The sequence below is a fragment of the Gracilinanus agilis genome, chromosome 4 (assembly GCF_016433145.1).
Source record: "Gracilinanus agilis isolate LMUSP501 chromosome 4, AgileGrace, whole genome shotgun sequence".
NCBI classification, from domain to species: domain Eukaryota; kingdom Metazoa; phylum Chordata; class Mammalia; order Didelphimorphia; family Didelphidae; genus Gracilinanus; species Gracilinanus agilis.
This window is the reverse complement of record NC_058133.1, coordinates 20,537,490-20,553,019: the sequence shown is the minus strand read 5'-3', so window position 1 is coordinate 20,553,019 and position 15,530 is coordinate 20,537,490.

Here is a 15,530-nt window from a genome sequence, read left to right as displayed (position 1 = left end):
ACTAGTTGCTAAGCTTCCTGAGAACCTGGAGAAGGGGAAAAAGATGTCTCACACTTCTCTATAGGTCTGGCACAATATGCTGCCCACTAGCAGTACTCAAAATCTATTTCTTGCTTCTTTGGTTCTTTGACTTTCCAAGTAATTAATCATTTTAATCCCTGTTTTCTATAGTCCCAACTGCCATAGGTTCACAGATTTAGAGCTAGGAGTGACCTTAGAAGACACTGATTCTAGCCCGTTCGTTTTATGGATTAGGAAACTGAGGCACAAAGCATTTAAGTGACATGCCAAGGGTCACATTGTTGATAAGTATCTGAGGCAGGATTTGAAGCTAGGTCTTCCTAACTCCATATCCAAGGCCCTAGTAACTAAAACCATATCACTGCCTTAAAAGGAGATGAGTACCAATTATTCTTCACTCCTACAGTGTGGCTGACTCTCTTCTTTCTTCTTGTCTTTGGTCATTGGAATAGAGACCTGTTGTACTTCACGTGGTACTTTGGACATAGGAGTTAATATATTTGCTCGCTTTAATCTCATCACATTAGATTCTTGCTGTTATTCCCAAATCTAACTTTCAGCGCCCTGGTAGGATAAGGTTTTCCACCTGATTTTTGGGAGCCGCAGTCTTCTACCTTGTCCTGTTGCCCATAGAAGCCTATGAATATTATCTGTCCAAACTAGAGGATCATAGCCATAGACCTGGAAAGCAAACTTAGAGGGAGGCCTTCCACTCCAATGCCTTTATTTACTGATGAGGAAACTGAGGCACGTGGAGCTGAAGTGACTTGTGGAGGTGACAGAGTTAGGATACAGCAGAGGCAGGATGCATCCCTAAGCCCCATTCTCTCCTGGCCCCAGAGTTCTTCTCCCTGATGTTTTTATTTCCCATGGTTTATCCAGCTGGTTACATCCTTCAGGGCTGATTCTATTCCTGTGCTTCCTTCTAGCTTAGGTGAGCTATAACTGTCCCTTGACCCCTTTCCTGGTCCAAACAGCCTTCAGTGGGGGCAGGTGGTCCACAGACCTCCTTGGTAGTGCCAAATCTGTCCCTGGTTCTGGGTTTCCCCCTGGTGGTCACTTATAGCACTCTTCCAACTGGATCAGAGAACTCTATCCACACAGGTACTCCAGGGTACAGAAGCATCTGGTCAAGGCCAACAGGGTTATTTCTAGTTGGAGAGAAGTAGAGGTCAGCGTGTGCATTAAAGGGCAAAGCAGAAATGAAGTTCTTGAAACGTGAAGAGCTCCATCAGGCTCCAGCCAATGGTAAAACTTAAATCTAATATTCCATATTTTTTCCTAAATAAATAATTTCCTAGCAAACTTTATTGCTTCCTTGTATAGCCTGGAATCTATGTGAGGCAAAGAAAAAAAGACAATGTTCCTAGGAGGTATTTATATAGTGATTTGTGACTTGGAAAGCCTTTTAAAAGCATCTCGCTTGATAAGAATTATAATAATATTCATAGTAGCTAGCATTTATATAGTGCCAACTATGTGCCAGGCACTGAGCTACAATTTACAATTATTATATAATTTGATTGTCACAACAACTCTGAGTAGTAGGTGCTGTCATTATTTCCATTTTTACAAATGAGGAAACTGAGGGGGAAAAGAGATTAAGTGACTTGTCTAAGGTCATGCAGCTAATGAGTATATGAGGACATATTTGAATGCAGGTCTTCCTGACTCCTAGCCCACCACTCTATAGACCGTGTTGGCAAACCTATGACATTCATACTAGAGGGTGCTGCTCCCTTCTCCCTCTTCATACTGCTCATTGCTCATATCACCCACACCTCTGCCCAGCAGCCCAATGGGAGTGCTTCCTCTCTCCTCTGTGTGGGGTAAGGGGGTGGCTCACATGCAGCACAAGGGTGCAGTTTGGGCACTTGGTTTCTAAAAGGTTCCCCATCACTGCTATAGACTGTAATACTTTGCTGTCTCTTCACAACAGTGCTTTGATATGGACTCTGTAGAATCCTTCTTAGGTACATGCATCCTTTCCATCAGAATGTAAACTCCTTGAGGGAAAGGATGAGGCTTGGCTTTTCTTTGCCTCCTTAAGGATTCACAATGTATCTGACACATACTCAGTGTTTGGTAATTTTGTTAAGCAATGATTATCAACACTTTACAGATGGGGAAACCAAGGCTTGGGAGGTAATTTGTCCAGGGTCACATTGATAACAAGCATTAGAAACAGAGTCTGGTCCGAGTTGCCAGCTGCCTTCCAGGACATCTGCCTTTCCACTTCCACACGCTAAGCCCTGTAGATGCTGACAAGCACCTGAAAACCCAAATCACTTTTGCCGCAGCAAGCAGAGATTCGGAAAGAAGAGAAGCGGGCTGAAGGAGAGACCCATGTTAGGCACTCAGCTGTAGGGGAGGTGAAGGAGATGGGTGCTGTGAACTTGAAATTGGGCAGGCCAGAGGTCAGATCCAAGTGAATAAAGAATCTGGAACAAGTCTGGGAAAGAAAATGATCCAGAATGCAAGAGAAACAACTAAGGCAGAAGTCAGGAGCTCAGACTAGAGAAGAAGCATTAGGCAGCCTGAGCTATTAGGAATGAGGAGCCCAGGCCAAAGAGTAAAGGTCACAAGGCATGCTTTATTGGTGAGGGGCCCAGGAAACATAAAAAGAAGTTTGATACTAGACCAGGGCCAGAACTGCCCTCAGAAAGAGCCAAAGCTGGAACTTGTCGATGGAAACAGATAGGGAGAACCTGGAGGAGCTAATCAGGGACTTTCCAAAAGAGGCCTCTTATTAGTAAGATCTTAAAACCTTAGCTGTGGGTAGGTGCAGGAGATAGAGAGCCTGAGGCTCATTTCAAGTGGATCTGGGCAGAATTTTCCTTGGTGCAGCCACACAAGAGCCAACTGACCTTGGCATCATTTCAGAGGTCATATTTTCACAAACTCAAGCTCTTCTTTACAAATTGTTCCACTTAGGCATGAACTGGCCTTTTCTGGATTGTTATGAGGACTGTTACCAAAAGAATCACACAGCCTATAAATGTCTCTTCTCCCCTGATGCCCTTCCAGAAATGTCATGGTGGAATATTAGGGTTGGCAAGTTTCTGGGGACTGACACAATGGGCAGACTCTGGGAGTAGAAGCAGGAAGACTGGTTTTGAATCTTGTCTCTGACACTTAGTAGCTTTGTGACCATGGAGAAGTCACTTAAATGCTCTCAGACATAACTTTCTTGTCTATAAAGTGGGGATAATAGCCCCTCAGAAAAAGTGCAAAGTACATATACAAAATATATTGAATCCTTTGCAAATTTTGAAACAATGGGCAAATTTCAGACTGGGTGTGTAATGTCTTTAGTGTATGGAAAACCTGATAAGGAAATGCTCTCTATCTGGGAAAATTGGTACCTTCTAAGCAGCTTGGCCCCTTCTATGCCATTTATATTTTTAGGGATGCATAGGATACTTAGAGGTTAAATGGCTTGCCGAAGATCATACAGTCATTTTGTAAGAGGTGGAGAATAAAACCCAGATGTTCCTCACTAGTATAGTAGAGGCCATACATCTACATACCACATTATATCACAAATGTCATCATGTTATTGTTATTATTCTCCCAGTCAAATGAGATCAAAGCTCCCTCAGATCTATCCTTGAGCATCTCTTCTCTCCTGAGAGAACTTTCTGAAATTCTAAGCAAAGTCATTGAAGGGAGCTCAGAGGCTTTCTAGTCTAACTTCTTCTTTTTATAGATGATCAAATTAGGCCAGTGGAGGTTTAGTAACTTTCCATGGTAGTGTTAGCGTTACATTCAAACCCAGGTTCTGTGACTTCAAATCCTGTGCCTTCATGGGAGGTGCATAATGCCCAACCTCATACTAGTCTTCTTTGACACCTATTCACCTAGGAAATAACCATCTAGGTCAGTAATGGAGAACCTTTTAGAGACTGAGTGCCCAAACTGCATCTTCAAGATGCTTATGAGTTCCCTGCTTTACCCTAGACAAGGGAAGGAGGAAGCACTCCCATTGGTCTGCTGGGTGAAGGGGTGGGTGATGAGAGAAATGTCCTCAGGCATGTGTGGAGATGGGGAGGAGAGCAGCCCCCTCTGGCACGTGTGCCATACATTTGCCAACATCAATCTAGGGTAAAGGTGAGCCACTTTTCACCACTATTCAACTGTCCCAGCCTGTAGCAAACTGGTCAGAAATGGTCAATTGATAATTGTGTGTCACTTATTTCTAGAGGATACTAATGGGTTCTTTAAAGACTGGCCCTGGTTTTTCCCATACAATCAGTCCATTTATTTGTTGTGATCATAAATTCCTTGGACAAATATGATAGATAGACTTAGCTACTCTCAGCAATACAATGATGGAGGAGAATTCTACAAAGAATGCTCTCCATCTCCAGAGAAAGAACTGTTGGAATCAGAATGCAGATGAAAGCAGATGATTTTTCACCTGTTTATATGGGTTTATGTTTTAGGGTTTGGGTTTTATAAGATTATTCATTTACAAAAATGAACAATATAGAAATATGTTTTGTGTGATAATATACATATAACCCAGACTGAATTTCTTGCCAGCTCCAGGAGAGAAAAGGGAAGGAGAGAGGGAGACAATTTGGATCATATAACTTTGGAAAACTTATATGGAAATTTGTTACATGTAATTGGCAAAAAATTAATCCACAAAAAATAATTCCCTTTGACAATGCCCCTTAGTCTGATTTTCTTTCTTTTTTTAATTGACCTGGAAATAGATTATTGTTTGAAAAAATTATAACATTTTTCTTTTCCAGATTATACACAGATACAATTTTCATTAATCATCTTCTGACAGTTTGTAATCCATGTTTTCTTTCTCTCTCCTTCTACTTCTTCCACTCACCAAGGCAGCAGGTAATATGTTATAGGTTATACATATTCTATTATGAAATGTATGTTTCCATGATCATGATGTTGTGAAAGAAGGCATATATCATTTTTTTCTTGTTTACACCTGGTTTATTCTTTAATTTAATTGATTAACTTAATGCAGAGTCCATGTAAGCTTCACTCATACATAAATGAGGAAACTGAGTCCAGGAAAAAGGTGGTTTTCTTTTTACTCCCAAAGGACTCATAGTGACAGTCAAGCCTAGTTTAGGTCTTTTGGCTGTCATTCAGTACTCTACATAGTATGCTATTAGGTTAGACCACCCAGCAAAAATCTTTGCTGGGCCAGAAAAATATGGATAGTTAGATGTTGAAGTTCATCATGATGATGATGATGATGTTGTTGATGATGATGTTGATGATGTGGATGTTATTGTTGATGATGGTGTTTATTGTGTTGTTGACAACGATGATGATGATGATGATTAGATAGAGTTTGGAGTTGAAGGTTTTCCTTCCATTTTAATGTTTCTGATCTTTCCCACTGTAATGATTAAAATTTTCTTGGACAACCTCTTTCTAACCTCTTTCATTCTTTCATGGTATTGTTCTTCTCCTTTTCTCCCCCATGAGCTTCTTTATGAAATATAATATATAAAATTACCCCATTTTATTTCTTTTCCCATTTCTCTTAGTATAACTTTCCCCCTAGTTTAGATAGATAGATATTTTATCCTGTACAGTTGTTCACTATTCCCCCTAAGTATGCTTCTTCTGGCTACCCTGTAACTAAGAGTTACCAATATCATCTTTTCTTATAGGAATACAAATCATTTGAACTTATTGGGTTCTTTAAAAAGATGCTCCCCCCCCTTTCTTAATTACCTTTTGGTGATTCTCTTGAGTTCAGAGTTTGGGCATCAAAATTTTTGTTTAAGTCAAGTCTTTTTTGTTATGAATGCTTGGAAGTCATCTATTTTATTAAATTACTATAGTTTCCCCTGAAAGAATAGAGTCAATTTACCGAGCTATTGATTCTTGGTTGTAGACGCAGTTCCCTTGCTTTCCAGAATATCATATTCCATGCCTTCTGGTCCTTCAGTGTGAATGCAGCCAGGTCCTATGTTATTCTAACTGTGATTCCATGATATTTGAATGGTTTCTTCATATCAGCTTGTAGTATCTTTTCCTTGGTCTGGTAGTTCTTGGATTTGTCTATAACATTCCTGGACATTGTCAATTGGGAACTAAATGCAGGAGGTGATCTGTGGATTCTTTCAATCTCTACTTTTCCCTCTTGTTCAAGAATGTTGGGGATGTTTTCTTTAATAATTTCCTGTAGAATGATGTCCAGGATTTTTCTTTCATCATGATTTTTGATATTCAATAGTTCAATAATTCTTAAATTGTCTCTTCTATATCTATTCTACAAGTCTGTTGTTTTATCAGTGAGGTGTTTCACATTTTCCTCAATTTTTTCATTCTATTGATTTTGTTTTATACACTCTTCCTGCCTTATGAAGTCATTTGTTTCCAGTTGTTGGATTCTAATTTTTAAAGACTGAATTTCATCCCTGGCTTTTTGGTCATCCTTCTTCTTCTGGTCCGTTTTTCTTTGTAGGTCTTCTTGTACTTTCCCTCATTTTCAAGTTGGTCAATTCTGGCTTTCAAAACAATATTTTTTTCTTTTAGCTTATGTGCCTCTGTTTCCAGATGACTTATTTTGCCTTTTAAGTTCTTTTTCTAATTGTCTTCAGCCTCTCTTAATTATGTTTTGAATTGTGTTTTGAGTTCTTCCAAAGCCTGAGTCTAATTCACTGGAGTTTGTGCATTTTTTCTTGGTGTTCCTTGGTCTTCCTCTGTTCCATTTGCTTTTTGTTCATTGCCTGTATAGAAACTGTCAATTGTAATTTCTTTTTTCTTTTTCTGTTGTTTACTCATATTTTTTCCATCTTTGTCCCCTGTCATTGGCTGTAATCTTCTTCTTCTGATTATTTGCTGGATCTGTGGGGTTGGGCTATTCTGTCCTGAAGGGGCTTCTTCTCTGCTCTGCTGATTGACTAGATTAGGCTGATGGAGTATTAATGAGCCCCGAGGTCTGATCTTCCCCAGCTGGCAGCAGAAGCTGAAGCTGTAGGTGAAGGTGTAGAGACTGAAGGGAGCTGGCTGGCGTCCCACCCTGTTATCAAAGTATTCTGTAGGGGTTACAGCCTTTTCCCGGGGATCCCAGTCAGTAGGCTTCTTATGGTGGCTCTCAGCACAGTGGATGGGGGAAGGGTGTTGGAGATTGAGCTTCCCTGCCCTCTGGAGGCTTCTTATCTGTCCTATTGATAGACTAGATTAATCCAGGTGGAGCTGATCTGCTGAGCCGGATGTGCCCTGAGACCAAAACCTTGAGAAGTAGAGGCCCAAGACGGAGAGTGGTGGCTGTGACTAGGCTGCCCTTCCCTCCATACTTCTCCTCCAGCTGCCTCCCTGTTGGCTATGGTTAGAGCCCTGAGACTGGCACTGCTATGGCAGCAAGGTACTCCCTCTGGGCTAGAGCCCTGGCCCTGAGATTCCAGCTACTGCGGAAGACTCAACACAGTAGGTGGGGGAGGGGTCCTGGGACCTTCTTTTTTTCCTTTTCTTTAAACCTGAGAATGCAGCTCCCTCTGTGTACCTTTTAAGTTGAATTTAGCGAGAGGGCCCCCTGGCTCTGTCCTGTTCTTAGATTTGCTTTTCTGTCCCCTTGAAGCACTTTGTTCTTGATTGGTGTGGAGAGGTTTTCATAGAGGTCTAGACTTTTGCTGCTTCTAAGCAGTCATCTTGACTCTGCCCCATATCTTCTTTTCTTACACAATGGGTTGCAACAATTCTACCATGTTCCTCTCCATTGGCCTTGAGGAGACTTTTAATTTTGATTCCCTGAGGATTATAGTGCTCCATGAGTCATAAACATGTCATTGTGTACAATAAGCAAGAGTGTGTTATTTTAAAGGATGAATTGTTAGCTTACTTGTGGATAGATCTCAGAAGGCCCTGAACTTTGGCAGGAAAAAATACATCTTTATCACTACACAATTGTTTCCCTTTGCAATTCTATGCATTTTTTCTATGTCATTAAAAACATCATTCTAAGAAATGGTTCTTAGGCTTCACCAGACTGATTGTCCAAGGGGTCCATGACACAGAAATGGTTCGAACCCTCAGTTTAAAGAATCACATCAGGAATGTGGCCAAATGACATCTGGAATTTCCCAAGAAGATTATAAAATCAAGGAAATGCAAAAGAGTCAGTCTAGGCCTTATGTGGGACCAGAAAGTTTAAAAAATCAGGTGGGGATGAGAGAAGGGGTACAGGCTAGAGCTTGGTCTTGTGGCCTGTTCAAATCTTATCTTCTCCTCTGTACTTGCTTCCTGAGGGCACACAGACCCCAACTCATCTATCCCACAGAAGACAAGCACAGCCAAAGGATGAAAATGAAGGGTGATCCATCAATAAACATTTATTAGCACCTACTATGTGCCAAAGCACCATATGCATAGTAGACAGTAGGGATACATGGACAAAAAATGAAATAATCCCTACTCACATGGGCTTAGATCCTAATGTTGTCTAGAGAGACTAATACATACTAAAATATTTTTAGTATTAAATTAAATAAATACATACATACATAATTAAATCCAAGGGAGTTGAGGAAGGAGGGAGAAGTCTAGCATTGGGGGGATCAGGGAAAAGCTTTAGGCAGAAGGGAATTGGAGGTCTGAAACAAGGTCTTCTCACTTCCACCCAGCTGCCTCATTCACAGAAATCACTCCCCTTTCTATATACTTTCCTTTTTTCCAAAGGACATTCTTATTTGCAAATAAACCCTGGCCAGTTCACCTTTCCCAGGCCTCATTCCAGGCTTCTGGCACCAACTAGAGGACAGCAGGGAAGGAGCAGCTTCAGTAGGAGAATACAGGGAGTCTGTCTTTCATCAGGAGTGCATGGAGGAATATAAGGGAAGAAGAGATGGATTATCCCAGGTCATGATGGGAAACAACATCTCAGAGCAACATCTAGGTGTGTACTGGTTTACAAGTATATTAATATTTTCTTCATTTTAGCCTTGTGAGTTAGTTAAAGTATATGTTGTCATCTCCATTTCAGAGATGACAAGTCTGAAGAAGGGAAAGACTTAATTGAATTGCCACAAGTATAAGGAAAGTGATTGTCAAGGTGCCAGGGTGCAGACTCTGTGGTCCCTTTCCTATATCCAAAACTCTTTTTATTCACAGATCCCAGAGGGCCAACGTTGGGACCAGATTCTCCCAAGCCATTACCTAAGGTTACCCAGAACCACTCAAGACATCCAGCAGGCCCCAGTCAAAGCTGGAGCAGACATGCCCATGAGCCTAAAGCTTTTGTCATTCACCTTGAAACTCCACCTTCCCCTATATGAACTAGAAGCAGAGACCATCCCCTTTTTCCTCTTGAATCCCCAGTGCTGAGCCCTAAATCAATATATATTTTACTGGTATGTTATGCTTTTTCCTCCCACTTGAATAATTGAGCCATTATTGATATGAAATTCCAAAATATCAGAGGTTGCCCTGAAATGGAGTTTCTGCCACTGATTCACTGTGATGTATGTAAATAAATTTTTAAACCCCAACTCTTTGCTAGGTATCATACCAAGTGCTAGGGATTGTGGGAAAATAGATTTAGATATACACTCTCTTCATTTTAGTTGGAGAAACTGGGGCACAGATACTCAAAGTTACTTAAAGAGGTCACAGAGGCAATCCATGGCAGAGCCATGATTTTATTAAGCCCCAGTCCTCCAATGCCAAGTCCAATATTCTTAGGACCATGGACCCTGTCTTTAAGGAACTTACATTCTGTGCGTGGATACAATATGTGCGCAGATAATTAAAAACAAAATAATCCAGAGTAATTGCAAGAATACTAACAATTATGAGATACCACAGGATAGTGAAAGGGCATTGGGTTTAGAAATTATAGTCTCTGGGTTCAAATCCTGAACTTGCTAGATATTACCTATGTGATGTTGGCCAATTCCCTATCACCCCTATCCCACTCAACTTCCTTTGTCTCTGTCTGTGAAATAGGGAGTTTGGACTGGACAGCCTCTAAGTTCTCTAACAAAATTAAATTCTAAGAATTGGATTGAATCAGGCAAGCCCCAGAGCTGCATTGGTGAAACTATGGCATGAGTGCTGGAGGGCTGCTTCCTCCCCCTCTCCATTGCACCTGAAGACATTTCTCTCATCACCCATCCCTCTGCCCAGTAGCCCAATGGGAGCGCCTCCTCCCTTCCTTGTCTGGGGTAAGGAGGAGACTCATGTGCAACATGAGGGTGCAGTTTGGGCACTCAATCTCTAAAAGGTTCACCATCACTGCCCTAGAGGGATGAAGTGATTTCTTCAAAGTCACTCAGCTCTTTAGTGACAGAGTCATAGGCTTGAACCTGGAGTTCCTGACTCCTGTTCCTGTCTGGGGTAAGGAGGAGACTCACATGTGGTATGAGGGTGCAGTTTAGGCACTCAGTCTCTAAAAGGTTCACCATCACTGCCCTAGAGGGATGAAGTGACTTTTTCAAAGTCACTCAGCTCTTTAGCAACAGTCATAGGCTTGAACCTGGGGTTCCTGATTCCCAGCTTTGGACTCCATACTTTGGGTAGCCTCCTGGCCTCCTAAAGGAGCATTCCTGGGGCCTTGAATTCCCCTAAGTCAGAAAAGAAACAGTGACTGGTTGCTACTGAGTATTGTTATGTAAATACGTCACAAATTGGAGCCTTAAATCTGGTCCTAATGATGCCATCTCGGCTTTGTCTCCTTGCTTTCCTGACATCAATTCAGAGATGCACCGTACAGATGTTGGATTATTATGTCCGCCAATAAGTCATTCCCCATTTCTGCATGGTGGGCTGTTAGTGGTTACTACTCCATCCTTGATAGCTGGGGGCTGCAAGCCGCCAGGGAAAAAGAAGAAAAGATTTGTGATTTCAGTCTTTTCAATGCACAACTCACCACCCCCATCTCCTCCCCCACCTCTCTTTCTCTCTCTTTCTCTCTCCCCCCCCCCTTTTAATCAGGGGCTAAACGTCAGCTAATCCAGTGACGGCAAACCCAGAAACAACACGGATGTCACCCAAAAGGGCTGATTAAAAGCTTACTTTAAAATCTGAAAATAATCATTTTTTAAAAAATGATAACATTAAAAAAATCCAAGACATACAAAGAAAACCAATTTAGTCTGAGCCAATCCTTCATCCTCAGTCGGATTAAAAAGAAAAAAAAAAAAAAAAAAAAGGTTGGGTTTTATGCTAAACTCCGAGATGTCTGAGCAGCCTAAACATACATGCAGCAGCCTGCTAATTACACTTCCAAGCTCTAGCATGTACTTTATTAATCTGTCTCTTTAATAGCCACAGATGCAGGCTTAATTCCACGCAGAAGCAACTTAACTCCTTGGGGTTCAGAGTGTCAGCGGCATGCTCCATGTCTACTAGAGAGAGGAGCTCAGCCTAGGCAGGTGGTGGAAACGGAAGCCCCGTCAATCATGTTTTACATTTAGACCGCTGGCACTTGGCGTTAACCTTGCAGGAGATAACATGTCTTTAGCACATCCTCACCCACAGACTGGTTGCAGAAGAGGGTGGAGCCTGCAGCTGGGCACTCAAAGGGGACGCATCCCAAGCTGGACGTGAACACCGCGAGGGCATTCCGCCTTCAACCCTGCACCAGGCGATCACAGAATTGTGGGAAGTCGGAGTGAGAGGGGACCTCTGGGGCCAACTGACACAGAAGAGAATCTCCATTATGGAACATTCAACAAGTGCTCTTCCGAGGTCTCCAGTGAGGGGAAAACTCTTACATGCCACCGAAGCACATTCCACTCTGGGATGACTCGCATTGATCATGGACGTCCTTCCTTATGTCAAGTCTAAATCTGATTTTCTTTAAAAAAAAAAACAAAACCAAAACAAAACTTACCTTGTCTCTTAGAATGAATACTGTGTATTGGCTCCAAGGCAGAAGAGTGGTAAAGGGTTAGGCAATGGGGGTCAAGTGACTTGCCCAGGGTCACACCGCTGGGAAGTGTCTGAGGCCAGATTTGAACCCAAGATTTCCCAGCTCGGGGCCTGGCTCTATCTATTGAGTCACCTAGTCTCCCCTACATCTGATTTTCAGCAACTTCCATCCATTACTTCTAGCTCCTCTTAGGCCAAGCAGAAGAAGTTAAATCCATCTTCCACGTGGTTTTTCAAATACTCAAAGAAAGCTATCATGCCCCATCCAAGTCTTCTCTTCTCTACTCTAACCAGGCCAGACAATTAATTAATAAAAATAATAATAAACTCCTAGAAACCAACTCTTAATCTTTTCTAAGTTGTTAGTCTTTAAAAAGCAATGCCTATATGGGGGCAGCTGGGTAGCTCAGTGGGGATTGAGAGCCAGGCCTAGAGACGGGAGGTTCTGGGTTCAAATCCGGCCTCAGACACTTCCCAGCTGTGTGACCCTGGGCAAGTCACTTGACCCCCATTGCCTACCCTTACCACTCTTCCACCTAGGAGCCAATACACCGAAGTTAAGGGTTTAAAATAAAAGCAATGCATATAGAAAGCATCTGGATAACTCAGTGGATGGAGAGCCAGGCCTAGAGTCGGTATTTCCTGGGTTCAAATCTGGTCTCAGACACTTCCTAACTGTGTGACCCTGAGCAAGTCACTTAAACCCCATTGTCTAGCTCTTACCACACTTCTGCCTTAGAACCAATACAGAGTATTGATTCTCAGATGGAAGGTGAGGGTTTGGGGAAAATAATCAAAAAATAAGTAAACATATAAATAAAGAGATAGATAGATAAATAAATAAAAAGCCATGCATGTTGCAGAGGTAAAATAAATTAAATATTTATTTGAAATAAATATTGAATAATGTGGAATAAATGAAAATGTTTACTTTCAAAAAAATAATTGATGAGGCTTCATCGAGCACCAAAATATTTATCAGAGTTGCTTCCATGTCATGGACTCAGAGTCCTTCCCCAGCCTGGTTGTCCTGTCTGCTTCCCGATTTGCCAATATTTTTCCTAAACTGTGTGTAACATAGCCTGATCCTCCAGCACTGTCTGTGACAGAGCATAGGGGGACCGTCTCCTTCTTTCTCAGAAACCATCCCTGAAATATGCTCTAGTTGCCCCATTGGTATCAAACCATTATAAACAATCCTCAAGTAAAAGCTGAATGAAGTTTCCATTACTAAATAGAACTTGCTAATAGGGAGAACCAATATCTGGGGCCCAGTTTCATCATTTTCAAAACAGTCGGGGTAGGGAGAGGAGAGAGAGGTGAAGATCGGACTAGGTTTCTGGAGTCCCTTCCAGGGTGGGATCTATGATCATAATGACTGGGACAAGAGTCTACACTGAGGTCACCCTCTGGTGCCTCATCTTGGCTTCACCAAGGCTAAAAACCATCCAGCATGGACCCAGTATCGACTGGGCATCTGCTTTGAGGATGAGCTCTGCTGAATGAGGAAATGTTTATGTTCAGGAGGTGAGTCCAAAGGACAAAGAAAGAGGAATTCTAAAGAAAAACTCACAAAGCAAAGAGGGGCAAACAGCAGGCTTCCAGGGCAAAATGGAAAATGATACTGATGGAAAACTTTGAAATTATTAGAACTGATTGTTGTTATTTGTGACACTATTCGCAGTGGACATCTAGGTGGTAAAGCAGGTGGAGTGCCAGGCCTCCAGTCAGGAAGATCTGTATTCAAATCTGCCCTCAAATATTTTCTAGCTGGGTGACCTTGGGCAAATCACTTAACTTTGCCTCAGTTTCTTCATATGTCAAATGGGATGGAGAAGGAAATGACAGTATCATTGGTGAGAAATCCTCCAGTGGAGTCATGAAAATCAGACATAACTGAAAATAACCAAACAACAGATTTGCAAGAAAAAAGAGGTAAATGTCAATAAATATAAATAAGAAAAAATAAGTCATCAGGGATTTATACTCCAAACTTGAGCTGTCCAAAAGTGTCCTAGGATGAGTTTATTTATCCCAGTCTTATCCTCTAGCTTAGGTAGAGCTCTAATGGGCCAGTAGGGGATAAAAGTGGGATCAGGGAAAGTGAGGAAAGAGGAAAGGAGATGCCTAGGCTAGAGATTAGAGCAGAGGAAGTCAAAACTACCTACAATTATTCATCTATCTCCAGGCTGAAGGTTCTTATTAAATATTACTCGAGGCAGCTTTGGTATTTCATTGAATAGAGTGCTAGGGCGAAGTCAGGAAGATAAGAATTTGAATCCTGATCTCAGGTACCTACTAAATGAGTGTCTTTCAAATAAACGAGTTATTAACCCTCTCCTAGACTTGAATTCCTTACTTCTATGTGGGGATAACCACAGCACCTGCCTCTGGGTTTGAATGAGATAATAGATAGAAAACACTGTGCAAGCCTTAAAGTTCTAGGTCCAGCTATAATTTCTGTGACTCATCAGAGGTCAGTACAGAGAAGACTGGGATTTATAAAGATGGCGCCCAAAATGGGGAAATCATAGACTTCAAGTTGGAAGAGAATTTATACGTCAAGTAGTCTTGTTCTTTCCTGGATCATCATGAATCCCATCTAAAAGTCCCCAGAAATCCAGCCTCACTTAAAGAACTATAAAGAGAAGGGACTGATTTCCCATCTACCCTTACTCCAATAAACTCTATTAAATTTTGGAGTATCAATGATTGTCATAATAAGCAGTATGGAAAAGAAGATAGACAGCTGCCCAGAGTATCAGAAAGGTCTTGGGTTAATTAAGTCTCACCACCTGCATAGGGAAGCTGTGTGACCCTAGGTAAGTCACTCAACCTCTAACTGCCCTGGTAAACTTAGACTATAGGTTACAGAGAAGGTGATGAGAACTGAGAGAGTTTCTCATCCAGAGAGTTTTCCTTGCCAATGAAATCACAAGTCAATCCCTAATCCCTACATAATTGCTAGGAAGTTTTAAAGTGATTTATGCTGGCAAGCTCTAGAGTCAGACAAATTTGGTTCAGATACTGACTCTGCCACCTTAATATCAGCATCAGCATCTTCATAGCTAATATTTATTTTTAAAATTTTTATTTTAATTAATTTAGAACATTTTCCCATGCTTACAGGATTTGCTTTCTTTCCCTCCCCTCTCCCCATCCCCTCCCTTAGCCAATGAACAATTCCACTGGGTTTTACATGTGTCATTGATCAAGACCTATTTCCATATTATTGATATTTGCACTAGGGTGATTGTTTAGAGTCTACATCCCCAATCACATCCCCATCAACCCATGTGATCAAGCAGTTATTTTTCTTCTGTGTTTTTGCTCCCACAGTTCTTCCTCTGAATGTGGATAGTGTTCTTTCTCATAATTCCCTCAGAATTGTCCTGGATCATTGCATTGCTGTCATAGCTAATATTTAGATAGCACCTATTTTGTGCCAGGTATTGCATTAAGGATGCTACATATATCTCATTAGATCCTCATACCAATCCTGGGAGGTTAAGTTCTAGTATCACTACTTTTTTACAATTGGGGAAATTGAGGCAAAGAGAATTAGATATTGTGTCTGCAGCTCAATTTAAACTCAGCTCTATCTACTACTCCACCCAGATTCCTTACTACCTGACTGACTAGGGGCA